A 13456-nucleotide genomic window follows, 5' to 3' on the forward strand; every position below is an offset into this window, starting at 1 on the left:
TCAAAAATGCCCAGTGGCAACCTATTACTAGAAATAAAAGATATCGTCCAATATTCTAAACTTTCTAACAAAGTGTTTATTGGGGACAACACTGTGTTTATCATTGCACACCAATTTCTGAGCACCGTCCGCGGTGTGATACAAGAAACAGATTTCATCCACCTCACTGAGGAAGAGATTCTCGAATGACTAAAGGAGCAAAATGTCATAAATGTACACTTTATAGAAATAAAGACGACAAAGAAATTCTAACAATGCATTTAGTTCTGACATTAAACTTGAGCACACTCCTAGAATCCATAGAAGCGGCTGACTTGAAAATAAATGTTCGTCATTACATCCCCAATCCATGAAGATGTTTCAATTGTAAAAGATTTGACATAGGTCGCAGAGCTGCCGTGGCCACAAATGATAAATGCCCTAAATGCGCCTCAAAATGCCATGCTTTTGATGACTGTGAAGGAGCAGCATTTCGCTGCGCAAACTGCGGAGATCACCCCGCATATTCAAGTTCATGTCCCTCATGGAAGAATGAGAAAGAGATAATTACAATGAAGACAAAACAAAACATCACTTTCAAGGAACCTAGGCGACTATCCCACGCGAAGAACACTTTAACCTTCTCCGCAGAAGCAAACTTAGCTGGTATGATGCGCAGGGCCGGTCCACCTCACAGCACTCCACCATCTGCCAAGACCACGTTCACTGAGCTTATGGCAGGGCCATCCGCGCCTCAGGCAGGGACAGCGAAGGCTGCTCTGGCATCTCCAAATCAGGGAGTTACAGCCGATGGGTCGGTTTCCCGCAGGACATCCCCCACCTGGGGAGGCCTAAAACTCAGACATCCGCGGCTTCGCGGTCCTCCAGAACCTCAGGTGAGATGATAGATGTAACTCCCAGTCCGCCAGCTTTGAAGCGGCGGAACAGCTCACTCGAGCGGAAAAAAAGACAGAACTCTGATAGCGGGCCCAGAAAAGTAAACACCTTCCATTTCATTCCCACTCAAAAACACAAACTTGACTTTTGTGGTTCAATGGAACTGTACAGGACTGTTGAGAGATTACAGTGACATTGTTATACTACGTATTTTAAGGTTAGTTGTTACCCGTTGCGTCGTGCTTTCAGGAGACCAATCTTGCTTCGCAACATCTTAATATCTTAAAACATAAAACTTTCGGCGCGATCGAGAGCATGCAAATGAACCCTCGGGAGGCGTCGCAATTGTCATTCAAAGCGGCGTCTCTACTCAAGAAATTCAATTACCCACAAAACTTAAGGCAGTTTCGGTTAGCGTCGCTACGTACAAAACAATAACAATACGCTCTGTATATCTTCCCTCATACATTACATTAACAATCCAAGATATAGAAGGCCTGATCGATGAACTACCGGAGCCATATCTGGTAATTGGAGATTTTAACGCTCACTCCCCGTTTTGAGGAAGCGAAAACTGTGAGTCTAGGGGCCAAATAATCGAAGATTTTATCCTCTCAAAAAATGTCTGTCTTTTAAATATGGTAAAAGTCACAAATTGATGCCGAAGCTCAGAAAAAATGAGCTTCCTTGATTTAGCTTTCGCATCAACATCTCTTGTACTGGTTTTAAATGGGATCTTTTAAATGACCCTCTGGGAAGTGATCACCTACCTTCTCCCATCAGGCTCTCATCTCCTACTTCAGTCATTCCCATAGGAGCACGACGCTAGAAGATTTACCTCGCCGACTGTTCACTTTTTACAGCAACTACCACTATAGAAAATGAAATTTCTGAAGACATCATCACGAGGAAATTAATGAAAGGATTACTACATGCATAATGTCGGCCACAAAAATTGCTATACCACAAACAACAAGAATCGCAGAGAAAAAACACAAAGTATGGTGGACACAAGAATGTACATTGGCAAAAAAGCAGTAAAACAAAAGATGGGACGCTCTCTGTCGGTACCTCACTTCAGATAACTTACCTTCAACAGGGCCAAGGTGAGAGCGCGGTACGTGTGCAGGAATGCAGAGAAAACCTCCTGACAGAAATATCTCTCCTCAATAAGAAGTTCAATACCGTCAAAGAAAATGTGGGGAAAAGTTACTAAATTCACTGGTGACTATACTCCTTTCACACTTCTGCTGCTGACAACACCGGGTTGTCATTGTCGGGTCAACATTGTAATAGGAGCAGGCCAATTTATTGGACGAGCATTTTGCTGAAGTCTCAAGGTCATCCAACTACACAAACACATTGTAGAAACACAGAGCTATGGCTGAAGAGCAAAAACTTCCACTTCGAACGGTCATGCATGAGGACTACAACGAGCCCTTCAGACTCCAGGAATTGAATATGGTATTATCTTCTGGTAAAAAGGCAGCACCAGGCCCAGATAATGTGCATCACACTATGCTTTCCTACCTGTCTGAGGCTACCGTACAGGCCTTGTTGAAAGTCTTTAATAAAATATGGATAACTGGGAAAATACCTCAGGAGTGGAAAAATACAGTTATAGGACTTTTCCTGAAAACCGGAAAACCACCAACAAGTCCTAACAATTACAGACCGATATCCCTTACCAGCTGCATTGCTAAATCTTTTGAAAGTGCAATAAACATTAGACTGGATTTCACACTTGAATCTCGAGAACTCTTAGACGTACATACATCAATGTGGATTTAAAAAGAATGCTCGACCGCTGATCACCTTGTCCGCCTAGAAAGCACCATCCGGGAGGCAATCATCCAAAGCAGCACTGTAGCGGGGTCTTTTTCGACCTGGAGAAGGACTACGTTACCACATGGAAGTTCGGTATCCTCCTTGACCCAGCAGAGCTACGCATCCTCGGCAGGACGCTGCACTGTTTGAAGGACTTCCTGGCAAACCGCACATTCAGAGTCCGCCTAGGAGCAACTCTCTCCAGCGCTTTGATCCAAGACAATGACGTACCCCAGGGGTGAGTTCTAAGCACGACACTCTGCGTAGTAAAAATGAATTCCTTGGCCAAAGTAATACCCAAGTCCATAATGTATTCTGTTTATGTAGATGACATACAGATAGCATGCGCTTCCTCCAGCATATAGTACTGTGACAGGCAAATACAATCTATTATAAATGAGCTGGCTGCTTGGGCAGAGAAATATGGATTCAAGTTCTCCTGAAAAACAGTAGCTTTGCGTTCTCACTGCCACGAGGCCTACAGGTCGATCTCAATATATACTTGGGCGCCGGATGCGACAGCTTCTCGGGGAGCGTGATATCCACAACCACTTCACGTTGCTTTGAGAGCTTTTCACGTTGCCTTTTCGCTAATCAAACCACACTACCAACTAAACAAGAACATAAATTTTTAGGCGCCACTTTTTACAAGAAACATTTCTACCGCACATTAACAACCTTAAAACGAAAGTATCCCAAGCCCTCAGTGTATTAAAGGTGATGTCGTAAAACGGGTGAGGGTCCGATAGAGCATGCCAGTTACAAATCTATCGCTCTCTGGTGCACTCCAAGCTGGAATACGGCTGCATAGTGTATAGTTCAGCAAGAGCATCCTACTTGAAACGACTGGACCCTCTTCACAATCTTCATCTGCGCCTATCAACTGCAGCATATATAACATCCCCGGTAGAGAGTCTTTACTTTTAAGCTAATGAGCACACACTAGAGGATAGAGTAGACACGTGCGCATACGTCCTAAAAACCCAATCTCTTCCTAAACATCTCTGCCATCCCATTGTTACCAAGCGCCCATCTATATGATTATTCAACAATCACATTTTATCAGATAATGTGCTTTGAAGATAAATGGAAAGAGTTAGGAGTAGTAGGTGCCTTACCGGATATTGCACAAAGATATGAATATTTGCCACCCTGGTAAATCCTCCCTTCGATATGTCGCTTCACAAGTTCACACTGACACGCTTACACAAAAATTAAACGGCACATGAGCACATACAAGAATTATTTGCACTACAAGAAAAATATAACACCTACACTGAATTTTACACTGATGAGGAAGCGGAAGATGTAGGCTACGCTTTTTCGGTAAATGTGGGTAGACTTTTTTTACTCTATCCCTCAGCAGAAACTTTCTACTTCTGTTAAGGAGTTCATTGAACTAAATGACACCATACCCTTCCAGAATAAAGCTGCTATGAACTTTGATAAATTCATGCCTCTTTAGGAGTTTTACCTGCAAGCTAATTTTACCGCTTTTAACAATCGGTTGTACTTACAGTGGCAAGGTAAACATGCATTGGGTCCTGCGCGGCCTCCGTTTTATGCAAAATTTTTCTTGCGTCTATTGGTCAGACCCTGATTTTAGCTTTTGACCCTGAGAGAGTTCTCAAAGTGTTTAGATATGTTGACGATTTTCATTCAAAGAAAACAGAACGACGGGCTTTATGGTGAAACCGTGGAACAAGTCCTAGAAGATTTTTAACGTAGCGGGGATGGATTAACGTTTACCCCTAACATTCGTAGCATGACTGCCTAGGTTTTAGACCTAAACCTTAACTTCGCACAAAAAGGTGGCTGCCGGTGCTATCATTTCAGAGTTTGTAAGGATTTACTTTCTTACGATTCGGTACATTCGAAAATTATCAAGCGAGCAATTGCGAAGCAAGCGCTAGAGTGTGCTTTGCGCAGATCCTGCTGCCACATGATCAAGGATAGCTTTACTAACTAGTTAGCTCCCGAGACTCCGATCAGTGGGCTATTCCAATCGCATGGTAGTGGCTGTGACAGAGTTCTTGATACAAAACATAGAGACGGACCCGCAAGAAAAAAAGCGAACTTGATGGCGACGTCGCGACCAGACCTGTAGTCGCATCATATATACAAAAGGTGGTGCATAATTAAAAGAAGGTCGCCAGCAAACAAGGCGTCAAAATAGTTTCCCTCCCCCAGAAATTGGCAAACATGTCCCGTCGCCTGACGTGCAATGTAAGAGAGAACACCAACTGCTGGTCTAAGAACCATGTCATGCCGTACGTAGAATGTGCCACGGGGGTCATTTATGAAATTCTCATTACATGTGGGAAGGTTTACATCGGCCAAACCGGCCGATGTGTGAATGATTGGGCAGGAGAGCACTAGCGCGTTCTATAAGGAGCAATCTGAAATTACATATACCGGCCAATTGCCGATCTTTTCATTTGACGCCTAAGTGTAAGCCAAAACTGATACAAATAAGAATTTTTGGCAGGAGTAAGGACCCACTCGCGCGTAAATTACTGGAAGCTTCTTTTATCAAAAAGTTGGGTTCGGCTTGCATCAGTGATACCGCGGTGTCCCTATTCAGTGGCGAAAGTCGTCTACTAAGATTGATTAGATAGGGGTCATCTAAAGTGTGGTCAGATGCTTGCTGGCTGTGTGAAGGTGTGTGATGGTGCTTACACCGCCAATTTTGAAGCATGTGCAGAAGCTTTCGGCATTTCTTGTTTCGAAGAAATAAAACCAGTTGGAGCGAGCGCCTGTCCTGACCTGTCGTCGGTGTGCTCGTCTTTCTTAGCGCTGTGGAACTTGTCTTTTATTCAGCATGTACTAACTAGCCGAGCAATTGGTTTTACTCGACATAAAGTCATGCTGGAAGTGCAGTAACTCAAAGAAAACAATGATACGACTGCTATAGTACGAATCGGTTTTTACTGCAAAGTGTCAGCTTTCTAGCCATAGAACAAACAGTAAAAGAAAACATCAAAAATATCATTTACACCGATTCCCCGAGTATGCTCAAAGCGCTGCACGTTAGAAATCCTGCCGAAACTATAATAGGAAACTTCATAGAGTATTGTCCGTTTTTATTGTGAATACTCAAAAATTTTGTCGCCTCAACAGCTAGCTCTTTTGCGGTGAAACTGCACACAGAGCTTGCGTATTACGGTAACTTTTGTATCGGAGCAAGCTTTACAATGGTACTTACCTAGTTGAGCCGTGCATGATGTGACAACGTAATCGTCTGCATAGAGACTGGCGAATCAAAACCCGCAAACGCCGTTTTTTCGCTGAAGTGCAGCAGTGGCGCCAATTATTTTCTGCAGTGGAAAGCGTCATGACAAGGCACCAAAGCAAGGGTTTCGAACAATATTCATTAAAAGGTAAAGCCTTGTTAAATCAGTTGTTCTGATATTTTTTCCCCGCTCAGCCGAAAATGTTGGAAGCGCTTCAGTAGAAGCTGACGAAATGGCAGGAATGGCATATTCAAAGGGCCCGCGCTTCTATGAACGCTCACCCCGGCGCCTTGTAGTGACGCTTTCCACTGCAGAAAACAGATGGCGTCACTGCCGCCCTTCAGCGGAGTCGGCTCGAGACTCCTTCAGAGGAGGATGCTTTTTCGAAGCTCCAGCGACTACGTCCGAAGCTAAGGGTTTTTTTGGTATTTGCGCTTGTATATGCTGTCGGGCAGTAGTTTTAGACCGAGTTAAGGGTAGGAAGGCTAGTGGAAGTGTGTGTGCCGAAGGTTTTTGTGTTGGAATTTTAGCAGGCTTTTACGTTGCGTAGTGCTGAAAGATTTTGTTGTAGGAATTCGGCGGGCTATTACGCGGTATAGTGCCGAAGGTTTTTCTGTAGGAATTTCGCAGACTTTTACGTTGCGTAGGGCCTAAGATTTTTTTCTGTAGGAATTTTGGCGGGCTTTTACCGTTGCGTACTGCCGAAGGTTTTTGTAAAGTAAGTTTGGCGGGCTTTTAAGGTGCGTAGTGCCGAAGGTGTTTGTGTAGGAATCTTGGAGGGCTTTTACGATGCGTAGTCGGCCGGGTGATGGGTCGAAGAGCTAGGAAAGTCAAGGTATACGGGGACGGGGAGTTAGTGCAGAGCTAGGAGTGCGACCGCTCGTGCTACTTAGAGGAGACCGAGTTCAGGAGCTTAGCCGAGACAGATGGGGCTAGCTTCACGTGCAAGTTATGCAAGTGGTTTGAGGAGGCCGTTCAGACGTTGAAAGGAGAATAGGCAGCTAGGATAAACTAACTCAAAGGGGACCTGAAGGGGGAACGAGAAGAACGGATTAAACTAGGAACTCAGGTTGCCGAGTCGCTTAAGAGGAGGAGGAAAATGCCGACCTGTTGGACCGAATTGTGGGCAAGCTGAAAGAGGACCAGGAAAAGCGGGCCCAGCTAGAATAGCAGGTAGAAGCACTCAGGTCTAGGCCGGCAGGGCACTCCGGTTTGGTGCGGTGTCAGGAGGGGGACGATGCTCATCGATCCTACAGTGCTTTTGCACAGCAGACTTTAAGTGGGGAAGACAGAGACGTAAAAACGGGCAAGGAGACGCGACAGTAGCGTACGGTGGCTATAGACACAGCTAGTGCGATCCGGAGGGCAACAGTTGCAGTTAGAAAGCGAACTGTTAGAGCGCAGAAGGGTTTTGGTAGTCCGCGACTCGAACGTAGCGAAGGTTGAGGGAGGCGTTTTGACGACAGTGAAGTCGGACAGGCGGGTGCAGGTGGAGGCCCAGTCAGGGAAGTGCATGGTAGATGCAATGGCCAAAGCTCAGGAGGTGGTGGGGGCAACATGGATGGCGAACATCTTGTCATTATCTATGCTGCTCTCAACGATTTCCTCAAGGGAAGGAGCCAGAATCACGAGAAGCAGTTTGAAGTGGGGATGCATAGGCTAAGAGAGGCCTCTGAGAGTGTGCATGTGACCATATGCACAATCCTAGAGGTCCTGAGGCAGGCTAGCGAAACGGAAAGGAGGGTCGTTGAGGCTAACCATGTAATTAGGTTAATAAGTCGACGCCTATGATACGGGGTAACGGAAGTTAACAAGGAAGTGTACGAGATCAGGCCCACCCTTTTGCACAGGATGGTATTCACTACGGTGGTGGCACTGGCAAGAGGGTGGGTAGTAGGATAGGTCGCCAGGCAACTGCTTTTTTGGGGGGATCCAGAGCTCTGAGGGAACCATTGTAGAGAAGGAAGAACCAAGATTAAAGGGATGATGGAACCATAGGAGAAGAAATAGATACAAGGGCCAAGACCAAGCTAATTCACATATAGGTTTCACAAACATCCAAGGTGGCAGGAATAGACTGAAATGGTAGGAAATTGAAGCACACTTAAGGCAGGAGGAATTAATGGTATATGGTTCAACGAAAACGCATCTTAGAGACATGGAGCAACCACCCTGTAACCCAGACTACGCATGGGAATATTGCAATAGAACAGAGGTCAGCAGAAAAAGGGTTGGAATTGGGCATTTATTCATAAAAGTATGAATTTTGAAAGAGTTAAACTGGGATGCAAGGAATATTTATGGATAAAAGCAAAAGTGGCAGGGGAGCAAACACTCCTTGGCTTTGTATGCCTGAGGACAGGAGCTAATGCCAAAGAGGAAAACAGGAAAATGTTAGGTTGTATTGCAGGCAACGTTGATGAGCTAGGAGGACAGGGCGAGATAATTTTATTAGGTGACATGAATGCGCACATAGAAGACCTGGATGGGTACACAGATTCGACAGGTAGCATTCAGCAGGACATGTGTGACAGGCATGATTTAGTTGTATGCAACAATACCGACAGTGTGAAGGGCTCATAACATGGGAGGCAGGGGTCTGCACTCGACGATAGATTATGTACTAATGTCACAGAGGATGTATAATAAATTAAGGGTAATGAGCATAGATGAACATGGTTGCAAAAGTCTAGGTAGTGACCACAAGAGTATCAAGTTGAGCTTCAGAAGAGAAACCAATGTAGCACTGAAGCGATATGAACAATCAGAGGGAAATTTTTACTCAGAAAAGCAATTGGAAGCCGCCAAACAAATTTAGAAAGTAATTATTGAGGATAATGGCACAGAATGGACTTATACCAAATTAACTCGATTACTGGAGCTAGAGCTAGCTAAGGTGAGAGTAAAGTAAATAGGGAAAAGAAGCAAACCCAATAGTCGATGGGATGAGGAGGTCAAGAGGGCGATAGAGAAACGTCAGGAAGCGTCCAGGGAACACAGATATTCTAAGAAGAGGGGGAACCAGAAGTTGAAGTAGACAGAAAATGGGATGTCTTCATAAAGTGTAGGAGGGAAGCATCCTATTTGATTAATGAAAAAATTAGAAGAAAGGGTGCCCAATTGATGTTAGGTGTAAATAAAAAGGATAGAAAAGCAGCTCAGGAATTTTGGATAATCTAAATGCAATGAGTAATAATACTACGCTAGAGCAAAGGTTTATTGTTACAGATCAGGGTATTCGATTAGAAAGGGATCAAGCGATAAAACACAGGAACAACGATGACAGAAACTTTTAATAAATGAAATGTTGCACATAATTTATCGAAGGAGGATAGAGCGGTTACTGCAATAGCTTCACTTCAGCAAAGAGAGTGAGAAAGGGCCGAGAAGAAGGTTCCTAGTGGCACATCAGTAGGACTAGATGGTATTCTGATTATGTTAATAATGGAGATATTAACAAAATCCAAGCAAACATTAACACAGATAGTGAGTAAAATGATAGTGAATGGGAAAATCCCCGATGAATGGCGATTACGTAGACCGAACATGATAGATAAGGGAAAGGGGGACAGAGCTGACGTAAGTAACTGCCGTCCCATAAAAGTGACATCTGTGGTTTACAGGGTGGTGATGCAGATTATAAAGGAGAGATTTCAGGTTTGGGTAGAGAACGAGAGGGTTCTAGGTAGGGGAAATACAAAATGTGTTCCGGAAACAAAGGAGGTTGTAGTACAATCTATTTTCATTGACGCAGTGTACAGAGATTGCTGAAAAGGAGCACAGGCCCCTATGGCTTGCATTTCTAGATATTAGGGGAGCCTATGGCAACGTTATTCAAGAGTAATTGTGGTACATACCGGGCACATTGGATGTGGAAGATGAATTAATTAATCTTTTATAATATATAAAGAGAGGTAACATAGTGCTTATAAAATGAAAACAAAAAAAGTATCAGGGCCTGTGGAGATACATCGAGGGCTTAGGCAAGGATGTCCTCTGTCTCCTTTGCTGTTCATGTTTTATCTGCAAGGGTTGGAGACCAAGCTAGAGTGGAGAGGACTAGGTTTCAACCTTTCTTTTTTCAAGCAAGGAGAATAAATTAAACAGTGATTACCGGGACTAATATACGCGGATGATGTAGTGCTAATGGCTCACAACAAAGAAGACGTGCAGAAGATGATAGACACATGTGGTGCAGAGGGAGATAGATTAGGTTTCAAGTTTAGTAAGAAAAAATCTGCAGTCATGATATTTAATGATGACGGCGGCGAGCATAGCATACCGGAGATCACGCTAGAGGTAGTGAATAAGTAAAGGTATCTTGGGGTGGGGATGAATAACAGTGCTGAGTATCTGACAGAGCATGAAAAATATGTAATGTGTAATGATAGCAGGAATGCAGCTGTCATGAAAAATAGGGCACTGTTGAATTACAATAGGTATGAAGTGGTAAGAGGGATCTGGAAAGAGGTGACGGCTCCTAGCCTGACTTTTGGTAATGCGGTCCTGTGCATGAGACCCGATGTTCAAGCAAGGTTAGAAATTAAACGGGGAGTAGGGAGGCTAGCTTTGGGAACACATGGCAATACACCAAATCAGCGGGTACAGGGTGATATGGGATGGGCGTCGTTCGAGAGCAGAGAAGCAAGCAGCAATATAGCATTTGAGGAGCGATTGAGAAGACTGGGGGATAAGCAGTGGGCTAGGAAAGTTTTCAGATACCTGTATATAAGGAATGTTGATACGAAATGGAGAAAGCGAACTGGAAAATTGACAAGCGAATATCTGCACAACAGTAGGGGGGCAAATAAGCAATTATCTGTTAAGAAAAAGGTTTAAGAAACAGAGAGAGCTCTGTGGAAAACAGGGATGCTGACGAAATCGGCACTGGGAACGTACAGGATATTTACGCAGGAGATTGCCAAAGAAAATATCTATGATAATTGTACGGGAAGCTCTTTGTTGTTTGGTGCCAGGACGGGAGTTTTGCGGACTAATACATATACAGTCAGGTACCACGAGATAGACATGTTGTGCGTTGCGTGCGGAGAGAAGGTGGACACGGCTGAATACTTGATACTTTTCTGTAAAGGGCTGCACCTTACAGTGGAAAGCTGCGGTGCTGATTTATCCAAGGCATTGGGGTTTAAGGACAGTGAAGGGAAAGTAGGTTTTAAGCGGGTAGAAGTAACCAAGGGAAGGTTATCTGATTGGTGGCTAAAATCAAGACAAGAGTAAAATTTCATAAGTCATGGCTAGGTGGTTTGAGCCACCGCTTGAGGGTTCAGCCGTATCCATCCATCTATCCATCCATCCATCCATCCATCCATCCAGCGAAAACACGTCGTTTGCGCGTTTTAGTTCGGCTTTGAGGATTGCGGAAGTTGTGCCGCCTGTCGTCGGCGATATGAAACGCAGGCGGAGCTTCCGGCGGCCTTTCTCCTTGGGTTCCTACGCAGTTGAAGGTTGTGGCGCATGAAACTTGCGATTGCTATGTTTATGTGCTTCACTTATGGCCTGTATCATGTCTGAAAACAACTGTTGTGTAGTGGGGTTCTCGAACAGCTGCAAAAGCTCCTCGGGATCGCGTTTCTACAACTTTCCTGGCCGCCCTTACGAACGGGAACGAAGACGACATTGGATCTTTGCAATGCGGAAAAAAAATGTGCGCGAGGTACTCTCGTGTCTTTGTTTTGTAATATTTACTGCAGCGCTTTTATGGCGCTGCTATGAAATGTTAATGGTTCTGTTGTACCCTGTCAAGCATAGTCAGTTCATTTTGACTGTTGCTTTCATAGTATGCGAAAGAAAATTGCTCGCTTTTTCAGTAGTCTCAACTGGTATCTAATGGCGGCTCTTGTGCACGGCGCTTTTTGTCAAAGCGAACGCAGCACGGATCGCATCATGTTCTACGCGTGGCTTTGGATCGTTTCTGAATTCATTATGCAGCTGTGTGTTTAGCTACGCGCAATTGAGCTGTGAAGCGTTGCTACTGCATGCGCATGCTGCTCGCTCTAGATTTTGCACAGGTGGCTCAAATTTTCGCCTTGTCACGGAATATCATTCGTTCCGTGTATTTGCGTATTGTGGTTTCTAGCTGGCATGAAGTCAACATATTCGTGCGCGTGTAACAGCGTTGTGATGGTTTGATTCTGACGCGGAATGAATGAATGAATGAAAAACTTTATTGAATTCTTTTGGTCAGTTCCGGAGAGTCTCCTTGCAGCTGCGTCTTGGCGCTTGCCGCAGCCGCCGCCGCCGTCGGGGGCTCCATAGCAAGGGTGGTCCCTAATTCCAGGGCTTCACTGGTCCTAGCCACCTCGCACGCGTGCTGCACCAATGCCCTTTGGGCGGTGAGCTCGCTGCTGGTGAGCAGGCCCTCCCATTGCTCCGCACTCGGGTTAGTCTGTTTGTGGAAGGTGTAATTGTGTTTACACTCCCATGTGACGTGGTAAAGTGTCGGGACGTCCCCGCACCAGGGGCAGCTGCCGCTGTACTGGGTGGGGAACAATTTGCTTAGGACGTGTAAGTTAAAGAAGGTGCCAGTCTGCAGCCTCCTCCAGCTGACGCTTCTTGCTGTGTGAGGAGTTTGTGTGGCGGGGGATACTTGAACCTGCAGCCTCTGTAGTGATTTAGGATGTCTGCGTACGTCGGGTCCACCATCGAGGGGTTCTCGAGGTCCTCCGTCAGCAAGGCTCGGTGCGTGATCTCGCGAACCTGGCTGTCAGCGCTCGAGTTGCCCTCGACTCCGGTGTGTGCCGGTACCCAGAAGAACTTTTGCTTCGCTTTGAATCCCGAGGCTCTCGCGCCGAGGAGGATGCGTAGGGCCTCCCTGCAGATTCTTCCTTGCTGATATCGTCTGCAGGCCGTTTTGGAGTCTGTTATTATAATCTGTGGCTTGTTTCTGCGGTAGCCTTCGACCGCTGCAAGCGCCACAGCGATTTCCTCCACTTCTGCCACCGTACGTCCTCTCGCGGATGCGCAGCTGATCGTGTCGCCCGTGTGGTCTACGACCGCCACCGCCACTCTCGTGATGTTGTTGCGTCTAGCCCTCGGATGTAGTCCTGCGTCCGTGTACACCGTGTTTTCCTGCGTGGCTAGGTGTCTCTCCACGTATTCTGCTCTTGCTTGTCTTCTGGCCGCGTGTAGTTTGGGGTCCATATTGCGCGGCAGTGGGCAGATTCTGAGGGTTTGCCGGATTTCGTCCGTAATGTTCTCGTCCGGATCTGCTGTGGTTTCCACTCTGTGGCCAAGTCTTCTCAGGAGTTGCCTGCCTGTTTCTGTAAGTTCTAGTCTTTCTAGCTGTGCGTTCAGCTGGGCCGCCGCCAACTCCTCGAAGGTGTTGTGGACTCCCAGCTGTAGTAGCTTGTCGTTCGGGGTGTTTCTCGGTAGGTTTAGTGCGGTCTTGTAGGCTTTCCTTATTAATGCCTCGATCTGTTCTTTTTCCCTCTTGATCGCCCGGTGGTAGGGGAGGGAGTACGTCACCCTACTGACTACCAGGCTCCTGACTAGTTTGAGGG

General features: G+C 45.7%; 1 pseudogene; it reads left to right on the forward strand.

Moving 5' to 3' along the window:
* Positions 1 to 10181: 10181 nt before the first annotated feature.
* On the forward strand, positions 10182 to 11174 carry LOC144104026 (uncharacterized; annotated as a pseudogene).
* Positions 11175 to 13456: the final 2282 nt, after the last annotated feature.

This window comes from Amblyomma americanum, chromosome 1, assembly GCF_052857255.1.
Source record: "Amblyomma americanum isolate KBUSLIRL-KWMA chromosome 1, ASM5285725v1, whole genome shotgun sequence".
Classification (NCBI taxonomy): Eukaryota; Metazoa; Arthropoda; class Arachnida; order Ixodida; family Ixodidae; genus Amblyomma; species Amblyomma americanum.